This window comes from Callithrix jacchus, chromosome 13 (genome assembly GCF_049354715.1).
Source record: "Callithrix jacchus isolate 240 chromosome 13, calJac240_pri, whole genome shotgun sequence".
Lineage (NCBI taxonomy): Eukaryota > Metazoa > Chordata > Mammalia > Primates > Cebidae > Callithrix > Callithrix jacchus.
Genome location: NC_133514.1, coordinates 42,527,846 through 42,550,242, shown reverse-complemented (window position 1 = coordinate 42,550,242; position 22,397 = coordinate 42,527,846). Strand labels below are relative to the sequence as shown.

At 36.0% G+C, this 22,397-nt stretch overlaps 1 pseudogene across 1 annotated transcript; it reads right to left on the bottom strand.

Moving 5' to 3' along the window:
• Positions 1–639: 639 nt before the first annotated feature.
• On the bottom strand, positions 640–20,637 carry LOC108588028 (disintegrin and metalloproteinase domain-containing protein 2-like; annotated as a pseudogene). The gene is made up of 7 exons (XR_013525660.1): positions 20,504–20,637; positions 14,657–14,840; positions 7,559–7,636; positions 7,201–7,333; positions 4,180–4,339; positions 1,569–1,632; positions 640–792 (listed from the first exon to the last, which is right to left on the bottom strand). The product of XR_013525660.1 is annotated as a disintegrin and metalloproteinase domain-containing protein 2-like (transcript).
• Positions 20,638–22,397: the final 1,760 nt, after the last annotated feature.

The window sequence follows — 22,397 nt, the reverse complement described above, 5'->3', positions numbered from 1 at the left end:
TTGAAGTTGTGTATATCAAATAGATCATTTTTGCCAATCATATTGCTCAAATTCTTCAGTGTATTTGATGATTTTTCTCCTTTTCTTTTTGTTCTATCAATATTTTCTTCTTACAGGTTGAAGTTATATTAAAAGTCATAAAATTTTAATTATTATCATTATAACTTCCTAACAGCTTGCCCTTTTGCATTATAATACACTCTTCTTTTATCCTACTAATGCTGTTATACTTAAAAATTTGCTTCATTTTGTAGAACGTTCCTATGGTATATATTTGTTCATCTTTACTTTGAATGTTTGTATATCTGAAAATGTCTTTTTTCAGCAGCATATGGGGAAAATGTCTCCGAATTTTAGGATCATTGTCTTTGATTGATTACGGATCATCACAATATAATATAACAACGTATCATTGCATTTTAAAATATAACAGCAGCTTTTAATTATGGTACCACCTCATTACAATATTTTCTTATACCATGCCCCTGCTGACAGAATTAGTGTCTACTGACCCACAGAAATAGTGTGAGAGAACTTAAAAAAACAGAAATTTGTAATGTAAAACTCATTATCATGCATTTCTGATTACTAAATTATCTGTGAAATTATACATGTATATATATATATATATATATATATATATATATATATATATATATATGTACACCATATTTTCTGGTCAAATTAAAATCACAATATGCAGGTTTGAGTCCCAGGAAATCAGGTAATGTACATTCTCTTTTCTTCCATTGTTTTGTGTGTTTATCCATCGCAGGTAATTACTCTAGAAGACTGAATAAATGAAAAAAAGTCACCGTTATCAGCAAGTAAGTTAAAATGATAGCTACTTCAACAAAGAGCACGCAAGTAAACTGACTGCAGAGTAGACGCATATCATGCAATTTATTTTTAGCCAACGTTTTAAATACACAAATGCTAAAGAAGTAAAATTAACTAGGGAAAATAATTTAAAATATAACACTGCAAGACATTTTTAAATGGGAAATTTCAATATCATTTATAACTTGATCATGTCTATTACAAATTCTGAAAAATATTATAATTCTCAAAAATATTATCTGCTGTTTTTATTATATACAGGTATATGACTGTCACTACTTAATATATATTTAGTTTAGTTATGTGTATCTAATATACTGCATTGTCTCTCTCTCTCTCTCTCACTCATCCTTAAAGTATTTGAAACTCACTCATGTCGTTTGCAGGGACATGGATGAAGCTGGAAGCCATCCTTTTCAGCAAACTAACAGAGGAACAGAAAGCCAAACACCACAGGTTCTCACTCATAAGGGGGAGTTGAACAATGAGAACACATGGACACAGAGAGGGGAACATCACACACTGGGACCTGTCGGGGGATGAGGAGCAAGGTGAGGAAGAGCATTAGGATCAATACCGTATGCATGCAGGGCTTAAAACCTAGATGATGGGTTGATAGGTGCAGCAAACCACCATGACACGTGTATACCTATGTAACAAAACTGCACTTGTATCCCAGTACTTAAAGTATAATAAAAAAAAAAAAAAAAGGAAAGAAAGAAACTCACAGTGATATCATGGCATGTCTGTTGTCCAGCCTACCCTTTAGGTTCACTCTCACTTTCAAGTTGCCTGCATATTAAAAATTAAAACAATATTCAATTTTCTTCAAGATGGTTTTACAAACCTCTGTATTATTTGTTAGTCTTGAAACAGCTCTGAATTTTTACCTGAGATCGGGGTTCACCCCTTATTTGAGAATACCCTATCACTGAGAATATCTCTGCCCTGGTAATCAAGACTAATAATGCACATCTTTGCATCACTAAATATGAAAAAATGCAGCGATATATGTCTGTCTGAAAACAAACAGATCATTTTTGTATTCATAATATTATTGGTTAAATATCTTTAAACGTTTTTGCCATTGATTTTCAACCCATTACTTTCTATTCATATCACTAGCTATGCTTTTTCCCTAAAGATACTTGATATCTGTTTTTCCACAATAGTTATCCAATATGAGAAAACCACTTCAGGAAATTTAAGTATTTACTAATTAGTTTAGGTGCTGTACATTATTTCAGCAATTTCATATCAACTTTTGAAATATATTCTCTTTTCATTTACATTGTCTTATTAAGTACTTTAATGAAATTCAATTCATTTCAAGCAAAATGAAGGACACAGATATATAACTCTTAGGCAAAAATCATTTTATAGCAATTTTATTGAAAAAAATAAACAGTTTTAATATTTGCTTGTATTTTTATAGCAGATAGTTTTATTTTATTTTATTTTTGAGACGGAGTTTCGCTCTAGTTACCCAGGCTGGAGTGCAAGGGCGCGATCTCGGCTCACCGCAACCTCCGCTTCCTGGGTTCAGGCAGTTCTCCTGCCTCAGCCTCCTGAGTAGCTGGGATTACAGGCACGCGCCACCATGCTCAGCTAATTTTTTGTATTTTTAGTAGAGACGGGGTTTCACCATGTTGACCAGGATGGTCTCGATCTCTTGACCTCATGATCCACCTGTCTCGGCCTCCCAAAGTGCTGGGATTACAGGCTTGAGCCACCGCGCCCGGCCAGATGGTTTTATTTTTAATAAAAATTGTTTGTTTTCTGTTTTCTGTAAACTAGACATGGCTATCATCTAGATACGTTTTTTATTATGTATTAATTTTTAGTATTTTTCTACTTCTAACTGCTTGTGTTTCAATTTATGTTACTACAAAAAAAAAAAAAGCTAAATTGCTTTCCTGGGCTTTTTAAATTGCCTTCCATTAAAATAGCATAAAAATTCCTTAAGATATAGAAATATTACAAAGTTATTTAAGTATTATTAAGTTAATAATCCGTATTTAACAATTAAGATCAAAAAAATAAAAGAAGGTAAACTTTAAACTTTAATGGATCGCTAAACTTTATCTACTTTTGCCCCTAAAAAAGTCCAGATTCTTATAAGTGTAAAATTGCCAGCCTTCAAAAAACTCTGTTCATATATGTGTGCGCATGTATCATGATATATATTGTATATCGATATATCTATTATATCTATGTCTATTATATAGATACATCATATACAGTATATACCCATCGTGTGTGTGTGCATAAATATCATGTATATATATAGATACACCATGTATCTATATATATAGATACATCTTATAGATAGGTACCTATATATAGACATTGTATCTATTATATACATACATCGTATCTATATATACAATCTACACGATGTGTGTGTGTGTGTATATATATATATATATATATATACGATTGTGTGTACACCAACAGATTTTTTGAAGGTTTGCAATTTTAATCTTATAAGAATCTCGACTTTTTTAGGGACAAAATTAGATAAAGTTTAGCTATCCATTAAAGTTTATCTTTAAAGTTTATCTACCTTCTTTCATTATTTGATCTTAATTGTTGAATATGGATTTCTAATTTAATAATACTTAAATAACTATGTAATATTTCTGTATCTTAAGGAATTTTTATGCTACTTTAATGTAAGGTAACAGGAAAACCCAGGATGAAAATTCAGCTTTTTAAAAAAAATATACATCATATGTCATATCTATATTTACATATATACATTTACACACACATTGTATATATATATATATATATATATATAAATACACACATATACCAACAGATTTTTTTGAAGATCAGCAATTACATGTGTATATATGTATGTGTATGTGTGTGTATATTTTACATATATATATATATAATTTTTCTCTTTTTTGAGTCTCAGTCTCACTCTGTTGCCTGGGCTGAAGTGCAGTGGCACAATCTCGGCTCACTGCAGCCTCCACCTCCCAGGCTCAAGTGGTCCTCCCACCTTAGCCTCTTGAGTAGCTGGGACTATAGGTGCATGCCACCATGCCTGGCTAATTTTTGTATTTTTTTGTAGAGGCGGGGTTTCACCATGTTGCCCTAATCTTGAACTCCTGGCTTTAAGTGATTCACTTGCTTCGGCCTCAGAAACTGGTGGGACCTCAGTGTGAGCCGCCACCCCCACCATTAGTTATTAATATAGGAGTTATTAAATTCCCATACAAAGACAATAATTAAATTTGAACTATTATTACCTCTACCACAATGCTATTTATTGACTATGTTTATAAATTATACAAATAACAAATCTTAACTATGAAATCTATGTACTCATCGCTTGAATAGTCCTCAGTTCTCTGTTTTTTCCTTTGGAAATAAACTTTCCCCATTATAGCAATCAGTACACAGAAAACAATAAAGAAAGGAATGAGTAAGAATAATGGCCATCTCATTGGTTTGGAATGGTAAACGTTCTCAATGAAGCGCCTTTCTAGGAGGAAAAAAAATCAAATATTTGAAAGCAAGCACTGGAAATATGGCAAAGATATTTCTGTATTTTACTAAGTCTACCAGAATAAAACCTTTGAACAATTTAGTAATTTTATAATTAACATTTTTTATATAAAATAGATAACTTGAAAACATAAATGCCCAAAGTGACTCTTCTAATGCTTTTTAAAATGGATAGCTGTAGATCATAGGCTAATATTTTGTTGAGGATTTTTATATTCATATTCATGAAGAATATTGTTTTGTGATTTTCTTCTTTGTTGAGTTTCTTGTTTGAACGTGGCATCAGAATTATGTTTCCTCCTACCATGAGTTGACGGGAACTTCCCCATCACTGTTTTCTGAAAAGAGTATTGCTTTCTTTCAAGAATTTGGTTCCATTCACCTGTGAAACCATCTGTGCCTATCGTTTTTTGTTTGTTTGTTCATTTTTGTTGGTGGTAATTTAAAAAAATCATAAACCCACAGGTTAAGAAGAAGTGTGGTTTCTGACTTTTTGGTTGTGCCCTTTGGTTTATAATCTAAATAGTCCTTTTCACATCTGAGTACCTTTATCAGCCTGTTGCTTGCCTATATGACAAAGCGATTTATTAGTGTGGCCTTTGTTTAATGGATTGTGTTAGGTGATTGGGAACCAACGAACATACATGCTATCTTGATCAGTTTCAACCTGAGCTAATATAATTCTTTTGAATTTCTGATGTATCAAATAAAAACACAATCCATTAAACAAAGGCCACACTAATACATTTCTTTGTCATAAGCCTTTCTCTGTATTTGATCTTGTGAGGCTGTTATGAAATGACCAGTTTAAAATTCTTAGTAGCCTTATTGTTTGAAAGTTTTTATGATGCATTTACATAAAACACTTAGAAGGCCTTTGTATAGATGAAAGAGTCTCAGCTGGATGCGGTGGCTCACACCTGTCATCCCAACACTGTGGGAGGCCTAGGCAAGTGGATGATCCCTAGGTCAGGGGTTCAAGACCAACCTGGCCAAATGGTGAAACTCCATATCTACTAAGAACACAAAAAATCAGTCTGACGTGGTGAGGCGCACCTGTAATCCCCGCTGCTTGGGAGCTGGAGATTCACCTGGACCCAGGAGGTGGAGGTCGTGGTGAGTGGAGATGACATCATTGCACTCCAGCCTGGGTGACAGAGCAAGACTCCATCTCAAAACAAAAAAGTATCTAAGAGATATCAACTTAAGTTTTTCTGAGACTTTAACAAAGGGATTTACCATCAAAAGCCTTGCTTAATTTTGATCTCAGATAAAATTTGATTGCTTTAATCTCAAATTTGGAGCATTTGAGATTAAATTTCACCATTCCTTACTTTAAGAAACTTGCTGAGAATAAAAATTAGTTTTACTTTCACCAATAAAATTCTTGCTTGAACCAGTGTCCCAGAGTGTTCTAGTAGTTCCACAGTAGGCGTGACTTCAATTTTCCACATCACCAAAGGCGGCAGTGATGCCAAACAATTTACCACTTCATAATAACGGTTTCACGTTCTGCACCATGTTAACATGTTTTTAAACTGTCCTTGGATTGCTCACCAACTTCAACATGTTCTAAGACTTCAACAGTTTCCTGCCTTTCTATCTTCCATACACTTTCCAATTTCAAAGCTAAGGCCACATTTTAGATTTCTGTTACATAAATACACAACATATTGATAGCTAAATGTTTTTATTATTTATCGCTGTATAAGAAATTACCTTAAAGCTTAGTAACTTAAAGCATTCAATTTTGCTCATAATTTTGTTGGTCATGAATTTCAGGAGGGCTTATTAAATGGTTGTATTTTTGTTTCTGAGTGCAATCAAATTTCAGATATTGCTGATAATTTTCAAGAAGTGAATGAGAGAATGAATTTTCCAGGAATGAGAGTTACAAGGTAAGTATTCCAAAATACCTAGTTAGAGGCTGTAGGATGATCATGAGAGCCCTAGAATGTTAGTTCTGCGTATTTTACTGGTCAATCATACCACTAAAACCAATCTGGCAAGGAGTGGTCCCCCTTGCTCACCGGCATGTGTGTGCATAAATAGGAGCAAATAATTGCAGCCAACGGGAAGATAAGCTAATTGTTGCTGGTAAAATAGAAATAGCTTGAAAATACATTAATTAGAAAGTTTTAAACTCATCCATCTACTACTATATAACATGAAATATAATATTTCCAGATACTGGAATTAATGTAGAAAGTACTTATGACTCAAAATCAGAAAAAAACGGCTCTGATTGTGTGTGAATTTAGGTTTCTATACCAAATAAATCTCCTGGCCCTGAGCATTATTGGATATGCCAGTTAACTTCCGGCTTTCTCTAAAATTCATCTATCTAGCTTTTCCTGCTGTGATCAATATTACAGGGAACCACACTGCCCAAACTCCTTGACCTGCTGTCTTCCAGTCAGGTTTCATCACTGGGAATCGCTGAGTAAAATTTGGAGGATTCACAGAGTAAAAATAGCTCTGATATTACTCCACCTTCCTCTCCAGCATCGCCAACAGTGCCTGTATATTCTGTACGCCTCCAGCTCATGCTTAACAGTAACTCTCCCTGTGGTTTCAATCCTGCGATACATCCCTGCCTCGTTATGCAACATACTGTCTCTATGCCTGGGCCCTGACTGATATGTTCATAACATATGCTACATATGTTGTCATATATTACTCTCTGGAGACAGAAGTAAAACATACACGTTCATATGCAATTTAATGTCCAAACATAGTCTAGATATAAATTGGTAAACCAAATATTATTCATGTTACTAAATCAAATCAATTCAAATTATGTTTTAATTATATTTCCAATTTATTATTAATACTTACGAGGGAGGTTGGTTGGTGCAGGTGGAAAATTGCCACTGTCAGTACTCCCACCGGGCCAGAAATCTGATTGAGCGATGCAATCTGGAGGTAAATATGAAGGACCACAGTGACAGTGCTTTTTGTTATTGCATACCTAAAAGCAAGAGAAATATCGCCTTCTAAGATAAGCCTCTAGATGTGTATGTGTTCAAGTAAAATTATCAAATAATGTGTGTGTCAGATAAGGCCAGTTTTCCTTCGTGCAGGGTGTGTGTGTGTGTGTGTGTGTGTGTGTGTGTGTGTGTGTGTAGCAATGCATTTAGTTTCCTAAAATTAAGTTCAGTGATTTCTGTTTTTGCCTCAAAGTAGCGCTACTTACGCCTTTATTGTTGCATTTTTGTTTAGTACAATCATAACCCAAGTATGAAGAACTCACACATCTTTGATTCCTGCAAACCTAAAAAGGATGAACAAAAATTAGTTATTCAACATGCCACCTAGATTTGCCATTTAATTAAGAGCATTCCATGCCATGCTAATAAAAAGGGCACTGATTAGCAGCAAGCATTGCTATACTAACAATGAATAATTCATGTATTGAGCTACTATGTTTCCAGCACTAGATGAGACTCTGATTATCTGCGTGTAAACAGAGTAAACAAAGCAATAACAGCTTCTTCCCTGCTCAAACTGGGATAGCAGGTACAGATATGAAGGGAGGAAAACACAAATAAGTATGTAATGAATGCTGTAGTGAAAAAATTGATTTATGAAAGTATAAAATCCAGGAAATGTGTCTAATATTTGAGAATAGTAAAACCTTCTCATTGAGCCCCAATGATAGATGGGATTTAATTGGTATAGAAGTAGAAGACAGAGTATTATAAAAGACAAATAATATTTAAAATGACTCTACCATGGAATACTGTATTGAACCTTTGAGAAACATAAAGGGCAGTGTGACCATTCAGTCATTCATTAAATAAATATTTGAGTCCTACAGATGTACCTGGTTCCAAGGGAATCATCAGTGAACACAAATGTCATCTTGTTCACACCATAAAAAAGGAGAGAGAAACAAACAAAAAACTAGCTATTATGTGAGAGAAGATATTATTGGCAAGATTGTGTAGAATCTTATATTCTTCATGAACAAGTTGGCCAAATACAGCAATTTGCTGTATTTACATGTTGGAAGAAGGAAAGCTGATAAAAGTAGGTTTTGGAAAAGAGAATGGAAATAGCAATAGCTGAGAGATACAAAGTTAGAGTGCCATTTCTGTGGTCCACAAAAATGATAACCAAACGGTGAAACTGAGTGGTAATGGGATGGAAACCAGTAGATGTATTGTATTTGAGACAGAAATTTAAACCAGCTGAGTTGGAGCAATATACATAGTAGAAAGAGATGAGTGAATGATACCAAGGATTCTGACTTGTTTAATTCTCTTGCTGGCGGGTAAATCAACTGAGAATAGGAAAGTTAAGCACAAAGACAAAGATTTGGTAATTATTTTCAGAGATCTCTTTCAATCTATATCAAATAATACTGTGTTACAAAAGAACAAAAAATGTTTAATGCACTCACACAAACACTCAAAGCAACTAATGATAAGCCCAAGAACAAATAATTGGAAATATTTTTTATTTTAAACGTTTGCTAGAGAATATTGGCAATATTTTGGAATTTTTTCCTCTTATAATTTAGGAGTAAGGTCATATTACATTGTTAGCTTTGATTTGCATTTCCCTGTTAAGTAGTAATGTTGAACATTTTTAACGTATGTTTATTATCCTTTGTATGTCTTCTTTTGAGAATTGTCTATTCACATCCTTAGCCATCCTTTTGATAGGGTTGTTTTTTTCTTGCTGATTTGTTTGAGTTCCTGTTAGATACTAGATATTGGTCCATTTTTGGATGCGTAGTTTGCAAAGGTTTTCTCCCATTCTGTGGGTTGTCTGTTTACTCTGTCAATTATTTCTTTTGCCGTTCAGAAGTTTTTAGTTTAATTAAGCCCCTTCTGTTTATCTGTGTTTTGCTGAGTTTGCTTATAGGTTCTGGTCAGGAAGTCTTTGCCTAAGCCAGTGTTTAGAAGGGTTTTGCTGATGTTATCTCAGAAAATTTGTATGGTTTCAGGTGTTAGATTTTAGTCTTTATCCATCTCAAGTTAATTTTTGTATAAGGTGAGAGAAGAGAATCCAGTTTCATTTTTCTATCTGTGGCTTGACAATTATCCCAGCACCATTTGTTGAACACGGCGTCTTTTCCTCACTTTATATTTTTGTCTTCTTTGTCGAAAATCAGTTGGCTGTAAGTATTTGGCTTTATATCTGAGTTCTGTATTCTGTTCCATTGGTCTCTGCTATTTTTATGCCAGTGCCATGCTGGTTTTTTGTTTGTTTTCTAAAAAATACACACTAGCTTCTACATTGAGTACACAACCATGCTGTTTTTCTTTAGTATAGTTTGAAGTGGGATAGCATGATGCCTAGAGGTTTGTTCTTTTTGCTTAGTCTTGCTTTGGCTATGCGGGCTCTTTTTTGGTTCCATATGAATTTTAGGATTGTTTTATCTAGTTCTGTGAAGAATGATAATTTAATTTTGATGGGAATTGCATTGAATTTGTAGATTTCTCTTGGCTCTATGGTTATTTTCATAATACTGATCCTACCCATCCACGAACATGGGATATATTTCTGTTTTTTGTGCTGTCTGTATTTCTTTCAGCGGTGTTTTGTAGTTTTCCTTGTAGAGGTCTTTCACCTCCTTGGTTAGGTATACTTCAAAGTATTTTATTTTATTTCACTTTCCTTTTTTTGCATCTATTATAAAAGGGTTTGATTTCTGAATTTGATTCTCAGCATGGTTGCTGTTGGCAATATAGCAGTTCTACTGATTTGTGTACATTGATTTTGTATGCTGAAACATGACTGAATTCATGTGTCAGTTCTGGGAGCTTTTTGGATGACTCTTTGACACTGTCAGGGTATGTAATCATGTCATCAGAGAACAGTGACACCTTGACTTCCTCCTTTCCCATTTGGTTGCCCTTTGTTGGTCAGGTGAGTCTCTTGAAGGCCGCCGCCATTTGGTGGGCGAATTCTTATCAATTCTGCCATTCTGTATCTGTTAAGTGGAGCATTTAGGACATTCACATTCAATGTTAGTATTGAGATGTGAGGTACTATTCTGTTCATCATGCTATCTGTTGCCTGAATATCTTGTTGTTTTGTTGTGTGTGTGTGTGGTGTGTGTTTTATAGGTCCTGTGAAATTTATGCTTTAAGGAGGTACCATTTGGCATATTTCAAGACTTAGAGCTTCTTTTGGCAGTTCTTGTAGTGCTGGCTTGGTAGTGGTGAATTCTCTCAGCATTTCTTTGTGTGAGAAAGACCATATTTTTCCTTTACTTATGAAGCTTTTTCTATCTGGATTGGCAAATTTCAAGACTTAAACAGCTTCTTTTGGCAGTTATTGTAGTGTTTGTTGGCTTGGTAGTGATAAATTCTCTCAGTATTCCTTTGTCTGGGAAAGACCATATATTTCCTTTACTTGTGAAGCTTTGTTTAGCTGGATATAAAATTCTTGGCTGATAATTGTTTTGTTTAAGAAAGCTAAAGACAGGACTCCAATCCCTTCCAGCTTGAAGTGTTTCTGCTGAGAAATTTGCTGTTGATCTGAAAAGTATTCCTTTATAAAGAAAATGTAATATGATGCTTTTGTCTCACAGTTCTTAAGATTCTATTTTTTATCTTGCCTTAACATAACCTGATGACTATATGCCTAGGTGATGAGCTTTTTGTGATAAATTTCTGAGGTGTTCTTTAACCTTCTTGCATTAAGATGTCTCGATTTCTATCAAGGCCAGGGAAGATTTCCTCCGTTATTCCCTCAAATATGTTTTCCAAACCTTTAGATTTCTCTTCTTCCATGGGAACATTACTTATCCTTAGGTTTGGTTGTTTAACATAATCACAAACTTCTTGGAGGCTTTAAAAAATTTTTTTTCCTTGTCTTTGTCAGATTAGGTTACATTGAAAGCCTTGTCTTTCAGCTCTGAAGTTCTTCTACTTGTTCGATTTTACTGTTGAAACTTCCTGGAGTATTTTGCATTACTTTAAGTGTGTCTTTTATTTCCAGGAGTGGGGATTGTTTTTCATTTGTGTTATTTATTTCTCTGGGGATTTTTTCATTTATATTCTATATCATTTTATAGATTTATTTAAGTTGGTATCTGCCTTTCTCTGGTGCCTCCTTGACTAGCTTAATAATTGAACTTCTAAATTTTTTTTCTGACAATTCAGAGATTTCTTCTTGCTTTGGATCCATTTCTGGTGAGCTAGTGTGATCTTTGGGGGGTGTTAAATAACCTTATTTTGTCACATTACCAGAATTGTTCTTCAGGTTCCTTCTCATTGGGTAGACTATGTCAAAGGAAAGATCTGGGAATCAAGGGCTACTGTTCAGACTCTTTTGTCCCACAGAATGCTCCTTTGATTGGTGCTCTTCCTCTTCCCCTAGGGGTGGGACTTTTTGAGAGCTGGACTGCAGTGACTTATTTTTCTTCTGGGTCTTGCCACCCAGTGGAGCTACTAGGCCCTGGGCTCTTACTGAAAGTGTCTACAAAAAGTCCTGTGATGTGATCCATGTTCAGCTCTCTCAGCCATGGATACCAGCATGTTCTCTGGTGGAGGCAGCAGGGGAGTGAAGCAGTCTCTGAGGGATCTGGGTTGTAACTGTGTTTATTGTGCTGGTTTTCTCAAATGCTGGTTGTGCTGGCAATAAAGTTGTCACGCGGACAGACTCAGGACCTCTTGTTAGCCAGGATGTTACTTACAGGCGTTGGAATAACTGTTTTCTTCTTTCTTGGAATAGAGTTGCTCTTTTACAAGTCATTGCAAATATTTGAGTTGGTTGGCCTCCAGCCAGGAGGTGGTGCTTTCAAGAGAGCATCAGTAGTATAGGGAGAATACTAGCCTTCCTTAGGGTCATCTGGATAAGTATTCGGATTTCTTAGTTCATGGTGGGGCCATAGAGCTCCCAAGAGATTATGTATTTTACCATCAGGGCAGGTGGAGAAAGACCCTCAGGTGGGAACAGGGTTAGGTGTGTCAGAGCTCAGACTCTCCTTGGGTGGAGCTTTCTGTGGCCCTGTGAGGGATGGGCGTGTGATTCTCAGGCCAATGGAGTTATATTTCCTGGGGGATTATGGCTGCCTATGCTGCCTTGTACAAGACACCAGGGAAGTGGGGGGAAGCCAGCAGTGAAGGGCCTCACTCAGCTTTCCACTCAGCCAGAAAAACCAGTCCTCCCACTGTGCCCCACCAACAGTACCAAGTTTACATCCAGGCAGTGGTGTGCAGGGCTGAAATCTTTCCCCAGGCTACAAGCCTGGGCAATCAACGTGCAGCTAATTTGATCACTGTTTGCTAATAGATAACAATAGATGATATAGATGAAGGCAAAGTTTTGTGGTCACCACTTGGATAACACCTTCCCAAAATCTCTACCCTGCCGTGGAACAGAAACGTCTGTGACAATATTATGTATTGCATTTTTATGATAAACGGTAGCATGTTTTAAAGCTGCTGAAGTAGATGTCTACTTGATGGGACATCACCTTTGTCATGAACACTGTGGCAGGGCACTGCCCGTCATACATCCTTCATCCTGTTTACTGATTGTGGTGTGCACCCATTATTCCTTTAACTTCTCCCAATCATCCATTTTGAAATGTGGATATATCTGGAGTTCCAATCAACCATTTTGAAGGCCATATGAAAGAGGATCACAGTATAAGATCGATAGCTAAAAACTGGACTGAGTCTGGATCATTGATGCCATAATGGCACCCAGGAACTGCTCTGGATGGGCAACCTCCAAAATTACTTTGCACTATGGAAAAAAAATTAACTACCAACTATCTAAGCCACTCTTGCTGCTTCCTGTTTCCTGTGCAATTCCTACCTCACATAGCATCTTTTAGGCTGTTTAGACACAATGGAGAATTTAAAATTTAAGATAGTCTTGGGAATCAATTTGGTACAAAATTTACAAAGTAAATTTAATGAAAGCAAATGTGTTACAACATTTTTTAAGTTACTTGCGTTTTGTGTGAGAATTTGGAATGCCAGTTTTTTCATTTGTAAACACTCTTACCTTCTAATTTTCTAAATGAATGTTAGTAAAGTTAGGTTACAACAAAAGTACAGTTTATATGGCAAATACTTCAATTATCAAATAAATATATTTTAAATATGTACACATTCACAATGACATGCAATTAAGATGTGAAAATACTAATAGGTTTTATTTATACTTGGTTACAACCAAAATATGGACATTTTTGGTTTACTCTTCATTCACAAAGAATATCTTTTGCTCCAAAGTCAAATATACTTTTCTTTTCCCTGTTTTCTTCAATAAGGGATTTATTGTATTCTGTTACTTATTAAGCCAGAGAGGCTTTATAATTAAACATGAGATTAATTTGAGCTTGCACCTCCTTGTGTATATATATGTGTTTATATACAAGTATTTCATATTTTATTTAATTAAAAAATCTAGAAAGGCAAAAACTGTTGATATGTATGCATAGGTACCATATTGAATGCAAAATAGGAAAGATAGATATGTAGATAGATAAATACAATTTTATGTGTGTGTGTGTGTGTGTGTGTGTGTGTGTGTGTGTGTGTCTATAAAAAATTGATGGGAGATTCGTAAAACTGAAAAGAGTAATTCTATCTCAGATATGCAAATTGGATTGATTTTGCTTTATTCTGTGAATTTGATTATTATTTTCATCAGGCATATATTATTTTACAATAGGCATATATTATTTTAATGGCTATTTAAAAATAATTACATCAAAAGATAGTTTATGACATTAGATATATTCTGTGTCATATGAGATAATTTAATAAAATACAGTGAATGAACAATGTGGTTTTCAATTCAGTAAATATACATAATTTCAATGAAAAAAGTACTAAATAACCAATGAAACAGTCATCGCAATGGCATATATGCATGAGTATTAGTATTATTTTTAAAGCTTTTTTCGATTTTCTGTATTGAATCTACACTTAAATTCCGAGAGAAAAATACGAATTATGTATCACTTAAGAACAGAGTCTACACCAGGTGCAATGGCTCACACCTGTAATCCCAACACTTTGGGAGGCTGAGGTGGGCAGAAAACCTGAGGCCAGGAGTTTGAGACTAGCCTGGCCAACATGGTGAAACCAGTCTCTACTAAAAATACAAAAATTAGCTGGGCATGGTGGAACCACCTGTTATGCTGGCTACTCAAGAGACTGAGGCAAGAGAATCACTTGAACCTGGAAGGCGGAGGTTTCCATGAGAAGAGACCATAGCACTGCACTCCCGCTGGGGCAACAGAGTGAGACTCCATCTCAACAAAGAGCAGAGTCTAAAATATTGGGAAATTATTTAGGAATGAAAAACTACCTACCCTATTTGAACCACAAGAAGTTCCATCTTTTATCCACATCTCTTGGCAGTCGGCATGATTACTGGGAAATTCCACAGCAACGCAGAGATGTTCACTTATGTTGGCATAAATAGTAGTGGCTCTTGGAATTCATAGTAAAAATTTCCCTACATATTTACATATTGATTTTCCACACTGCAGATTTCTATAATTTATCCATAAATAAAAATCATTAATTTTAATTTAGAGAAATACAAGAATATTATTTCTAAAACAGATAGATTTAAATAAAGTGTTCAAGCTTTGCAAAGGATATATGCAATTCATTTTAAAACACCAAAATAAATAAATAAATAAGGGCCTTGCCTAAATTGTCAATCACAACTGAACATTTTAGTTATTATGAACTAAGGTTGATGCAAAAATAATAGTGGGTTTTGCCACTCTTTCAATGGCAAAAACCATAATTACTTTTGGATCAACCTAATATTTCCTGGCCACCCTGACAACTTTTTTGTCATTTCTTCACTTTTCTTTGAAACTGAAACAAAATCAAACCCAAGCTAAACATGAATTTAACATCTGTTCACCTTTTGAGTGATTTTAAAATGAAAATTTCAAGGTCACTCACATTAATTAACAAAAATAATCACCAATTAATACTGTAGTTTTATCACTATGTATGTCACATAAGGTACTATGTCCTATAGATTAATGTGAGCATTTGCCTACAGTACATGCTACAAACTGTAAGATTTTTATTTGGCCCATGCATCTTGTTTGGAATCTTAAATGCTACCACATGACCATTGCTACATCAGAAGGTTCAGGAAACCATGCAGGCAGAGAGACTAACCTTAGGGCAACTATGTATGTTGAGATAGACAACAGATGTTGTCTAAATAGCCTCCTAATTATCAAAATCTCAGCAGTGATGAAAATCTAGATATCTTGGAGCAATTTTCTATGGCTTGAACTTTTCTCCCTTAGGCCAAAAGAAGAAAACGAAAATGGGCAAACCAGCCCCTGAAGTGGCCAGGTGTCTCAGGCAAGGGCTTGGAGTTGATAAAAGCTGTTCCGCACTCATAGTGCACACGTGTTAAATGTTAAGTAATTTCTTTTTCTTTTTCTTTTTTTTTTTTTTTGAGAGGGAGTTTCACTCTTGTTGCCCAGGCTGGAGTGCAATGGCATGATCTTGACTCACTGCAACCTCCGCCTCCTGGGTTCAAGCGATTCTCCCATCTCAGCCCCCAGAGTAGCTGGGATTACAGGTGCACACCACCACACCTGGCTAATTTTTGTAGTTGTTAGTAGAGATGGGGGTTTCACCATGTTGGCCAGGCTGGTCCTGAACTCCTGACCTCAAGTGACCCATCCGTCTCGGCCTCCCAATGTGCTGGGATTACAGGGGTGAGCCACTGTGACTGGCCTAACAGTAAGTAATTTCATAGAACATCAACCTTAGGCAAAGCCATTCTGTGATCATGAAAGATTAAGAGAAAAAGCAAGTTCACTCCATAGATCATGTCTGAACACAGAGGAGAAACATAAACATTGTCCAAACCACAAATTTACTGTACATTTTCATGATTCAACTAATAGGTGTGACTATTGCCTCATTAGCAATTCCAGCTTTGGCTTCACTTTAGCCTTCCCTCTTCATATATGAGATTTATTAAGATACATGGTCATGTGCATCTTACTACAATATGTCTCTTACTATATCTTACTACAATGTAGCTCTACTTAAAAACATCTAATTTAGAGCAAAGATCCAATTCCTGAAAGCTTTTTAAAAATGACTTAACACAAGTCCAAATCTCTAAACTGGCATGTTTCACAATTTCTTATAATGTGCATTTTTACCACTCAACATGTAGAAAATCCCCACTTGTTCTACTACAGCTGCCTTCGTCGTGGTCTTTGGCTGGAGGGCATTGTAGTAAGGTAGAACTGTAATCTGAAGACCACCTGCTTAATACTTGGAAGACGCTGGAATGTAACTAGAAAGGGAAGAACTATATAACTGAGCTTTAAGAATGGGAACTGCAGCACAAGATGTTCTGTAGATGGGCTTTGTTTAATAATTTATGAAAGCACATCCAAGATTGAAGATTCTTAGCTGGAACAATCCAAGGACAGAATTAAAATATGAGCCTAATATCAATTAGATGACTGGAAACGTAGACTGAGAACTAAAATCTGAATATAAATTTCAGATTTATACTCAGCCTAAAACCTGGATGACCGCCGAACTAATCTCTTCCATTCCAAAATTCTAGCCTTCAGAAAGGCAAAAGTGAATGCAATTTCTATTATGTATTAGTCATATTATATATATAAAGTTTAAAAATATGCTAAGCATACAAAGAAAAAGTAAAATATAACAAACAGAGAGGGTAAATAAATCACTGGATACTAACACCAATACTACCCAGACATTGCATTCAGCAGAGAAGCCCTTTAACACAGGTAACATAAAAGGAATCAAAGATGAAAGGAAAATAGAGTTATACTAGCTAGAAGCTTTCCTTTAGTCAGTATATGCTTTAGCAATTATAAAGCAAATGTCTGTGCATGTGGAACTTGAGTATATGAGAAAGCAACTTGTATTTCTAAGATGTACTTTATGACACTTAATTGGAATTAGAATTATCACTAAGTTGTCTTAAATGCAGAGATTTAAATAAATGAATATGTGATACATGTATGTGTATATATGAAATGCATGTCCTAGCGCCGTTGACTGATAGGCCTGAGAGGTAATGAGAAACAGCAGACGGGCACACAGCTTGTGCTTAGGTATTTATTTTCAAATACCATCTTCTAAGAAAAGGAATCGAGGCTCCTTGGATAAATAGCTGAATCCAGAGCAGAAGCAGAAGAAGTACCATGCAGCCTATGACATCTTTCCTTGTGCTAGAAAAAGTTGGAAGTTATTAAAAAGTCATACAGACTTTTGAAAAGGACACATTAACAAACTCAAAGGGATTCCCAGTAGTCAAAATTAAGACAATTTGAGAAAGTATCAAAATAAATAATGATAGTAATGTATTCTATCCTATTGAATAAAATAATAATTACTGTCTGAACTGACATACATAAATATATAGATAAGCAAATAAAAATAGAGAGTGAATTCTTCTCCCTACATTTCTGACTAATAAAGGCAAAGTCAATTATACAATTAGAAAATCACCAATGGATTGATTTTAAAACTAGTTTGTGAAAGTTTCAGGAGAAACAGAATATGCCCAGAGCCTCAGTATAACTCCTTCAAAATCACACAGTAAACACAAAAGGAAAAAAAAAATTCACAGTTGAAAGACTTAAAGAATAATGACTTTATCAAAACATTTAACCTAAAATGTCTAATGCTGAAAAGAAAATGGCATGTACCTTGAAAAAAATCAAGGGCACAACAATATCACTTCAGTGACAAACATGCCAAAATGCATAACTTATATATAATCTTGAAAAATATCAAAGAAACCTAAATTGTGGGAAAATTCTACAAATTACTTAACCAGTATTATTTAAAAACAAACAAAAGAAACAAACAAAAAAATTAATAAAAAGTAACACAACTAAAAAGAAAAAAAATTTCAAACTAAACAACTCTAAAAAATACATTATGAGAGGCCAGTCCCAGTGGCTCACGCCTGTAATCCCAGTATTTGGGGAGGCCGAGGTGGGAGATTGAGATCAGCCTGGCCAACATGGCAAAACCCTGTCTCTACTAAAAATACAAAAAATTAGCCGGGCATGGTAGCAAGCGCCTGTAATCCCAGCTACTCGGGAGACTGAGGCAGGAGAATGGCTTGAGTCCAGGAGGCTGAGGTTGCCGTGAGCCGAAATCGCTCCATTGCACTCCAGTCTGGGTGAACGGGAGCGAAGCTCACACACACACACACACTGAGTAAACACGAATATCTGACACTGGGCTTCTTCCTGAACAAGAAAAATAGACTAGGCCGGGCACAGTGGCTCGCACTTTGGGAGGCCGAGGTGGGTGGATCACGAGGTCAAGAGATCGAGACCAGCCTGGTCAACAAGGTAAAACGCCATCTCTACTAAAAATACAAAAATTAGCTGGGCATGGTGGTGCACGCCTGTAGTCCCAGCTACTCGGGAGGTTGAGGCAGGAGAATTGCCTGAACCCAGGAGGCGGAGGTTGCCGTGAGCCGAGATCCTGCCATTGCACTCCAGCCTGGGTAACAACAGCGAAACGCCGTCTCAAAAAAAAAGCCCAAAATTACTCTATTTAAACAATGAATGAAATTGTAATATGAGTCATGTTTGATAGCTATAATAACTTATGTAAGAAAACATCTTCATTTTCAAGATAAATTGAGGATTTATTGAGGAATAAATACACTGATTTATTGAGGAATAAACAAGCACAGTCTTCAATTTTCACTCAAACAGTTCAGAAAAAATAATTATGAAGAGAGGAGAGAAGAGTTAGAATAATAGAAGGTCAAGCAATGAGGAAAGACACAATCTGCACACCTAAGCAAAGGGTGTAAGGGAATTCCTTGTACTATTCATGGAAACGAGAACGTTTGTTACAGAAGTTTTTTGTTTTTTGTTTTTTTTTGGAGACGGAGTTTCGCGCTTGTTACCCAGGCTGGAGTGCAAGGGTGCGATCTCGGCTCACCGCAACCTCCGCCTCCTGGGTTCAGGCAATTCTCCTGCCTCAGCCTCCTGGGTAGCTGGGATTACAGGCACGTACCACCATGCCCAGCTAATTTTTTGTATATTTTTTTAGTAGAGACGGCGTTTCACCATGTTGACCAGGATGGTCTCGATCTCTTGACCTTGTGATCCACCCGCCTAGGCCTCCCAAAGTGCTGGGATTACAGGCTTGAGCCACCGCGCCCGGCCCTGTTAGAGAAGTTTTACTTTACCTTTGAAATAAATCAACATAAATTTTACGAAAAAGAAATGGGTTTCCACAACATTCTAGTTCTAATGTATTGATTTTTTCAGTTTTGAGATGGAGTCTCGCTCTGTCGCCCAGGTTGGAGTTCAGTGATCCGATCTCAGCTCACTGCATCCTCCGCCTCCTGGGTTCAAGCGATTTTCCCACCTCAACCTCCCGAGTAGCTGGGATTACAGGCACCCGCCATCATGCCTGCGCCATCATGTCTGGCTAATTTTTGTATTTTTAGGATTTTCCCATGTTGCTAGCTTGTCTCTAACTCCTATCAGGGGATCCAGCCTCCCAAAGTGCTGAAATTACAGGCCTGAGCCACCCTGGCCGGCCTTCTAGTTCTAATGTATTTAATAATAGTAACTGCTAATAGTTAACACTTTATAGTACATACTGTGTATCAGTTACCAGTCAAGTGTTTTTCATAGAGTGTCTATGTTTCCCATTGGCACCAAACCAGTGATGTGTTATTCATGTGCATATTTTGCATATAAAAAAACTGAAATACATGCCTGAGGTCACAAGAGTGGGGTTGGGATTTAAAACCAAAATGTCTGGCTGTAGAGCACACGTTCTTAAATACCACACTTTGCTTCTTAAATAGTAAAAATTCATGTATTTTCACTTTACTACTAAGGGGATTGTCATCCTTTGTAAAAAATAAAGTAACAGCGTGAGTAATAAAAATAATTGCTGATGGGTAATTAATGTACCTGTATGAAAATTAAACACTTTGTGGAAAAGCACAAATGATAATTTGGGTATAGGAGAGAATAAATACAGACTTCTTTGTCTATGATATTTATAATTTGAATAAACAGGGTCTTTATGTTCAGGGGATATTTTGCTTACACATAATCTTAATTATTTGATGTTATTTTCAAATATAAGATGATACGTAGAGGTTCTAAGATTAATTTCTGAAAACATACTCAGCTCCACACTGTGTGTATCTTGAATCAACTTCACCACAGTTTCCAGATACATCAGTCTTTGAATTACGGTGAGAATAACATTCTGCAGGACCAAACTCTACTTCTGAAAATAAAAAGGTGTGGTTATCATATTAAACACATAGTAATTAAAAATAAGTAACAAATACATTTAAAATTCTGAAATGGATTAAGATACTCATTGTACAAAATAAGATCATAATATAACATTCAAAATAAAAATAGATTTAAGATCATACAAAACCACTTCAATGAAATGTTTAACAATTGAAAGGACTCCTGTCTACTATCCATAGACATATCCTAGACATACTCCAGAGCTAACCATTGTGTTGCTTAACCTGTAGTTAAGTAATTTAAGTATTTTAATCTAATTAAAATGTATTTTAATTTAAGTAAGTTTTTATAATAAGTCAATATCTGTTAATATGTAGGAAACTTTTTACACATAATTGACTTCTTTGTTGATAAACAGTTTTAGCATGAAGGTATTTTCAAGTCAAACCACTAACCAATTATCTTATGTTTTACATGATAATTTCCCCAGACCAGAGATATATTGGAGTCACAATTGATTCATTCACCCTCCCATCATTCAACCTATATGCATAATCTGCATCATTTTAATTCTCATAAGATTCAACCTACTTAAAAAGCAGTTTATTTCTGATAACCTCCATCTGCTCTGCTTGATGGACTTAGTCAAAAATCTTTGACAGGGAGACTTAACCACGGCATAAGAACGCAGCAGTACAAGGCTCGCTGCCAGGGTGGACAGACTCAGAGCTCAGCTGCAACCCACAGATGCAGCAGTGAGCCGAAAAGTAACAGAGGTCATCTGCAAAGCTCGTTATGGGTAAGCAGTCAACATTTTAACCTTGGCTAGGGTAGCAAGTCATTGCTGGTAGATGAAAAAATAGGCCAAAACAAAGAACTAAAGCCAAAATCTACAGCTCAAAGTGAGTTTTAGTTATCCGGGAGAAACTGCTGAAAGACGGTGTGATGATACGTTTTGTGCATCAACTTGGTTAGACTATAGTACCAAGTTATTCGGTTAAACACTAATCTAGGCATTGTTGAAAGACCTTTAAAGCAGGCTTCCTTGAAAAAGAAAAAAAATTCTGCCTGTTTACTTCAGCTTCAATTTATGCCCAAAATTTCTATTTTGCCCTTTTAATTGTCTTGCCCTATAGATTTCAGACTTGCCTAGCCAGCCCCACAATCTCATTTGCCAATTATTTGCATAGATATACATTTCTTTCTTGAGGTGGAGTCTCAGTCTGTCTCTCAGGCTGGAGTGCAGTGACGTGATCTCAGCTCACTGCAACCTCAGCCTCCTAAGTAGCTGAGATTACAGGGATGCACCACCACACTCGGATAATTTTTTGTATTTTTAGTAGAGACTGGGTTTCTCCATGTCGGCCAGGCTGATGTTGAACGCCTGACCTCAGGTGATCTGCCTGCCTCGGCCTCACAAAGTGCAGGATTACACGCTTGAACCACCACGCCTGGCCATATTCTTCTCTTTCAAGAATTATTTAGAATGTTTAAACTAAACATGACATTTTAAAAGTCGCAAGCATTGTTGGGCATGTATCAGCGTCTATTTCTGTTAAGTTTCCAGAAAAAACACATATATAAGAAATAAAATGATAATAAACGGCCATGATGATGGCCAAATACGTCCGTACATTGTTTATCCCCATTCACACAAACTCCATCTATACAGATCCATTGATTCATTCCACAGGGATGCCCAGTCTGAACATAGTGGTTTTCTGGACATGATGCAGATGATCCATTGCAATATTCAGGGAGGTCACATTCGTCAAAGGCAGGCCTGCATACTCTTCCTTTTGACAAAAACTGTTGG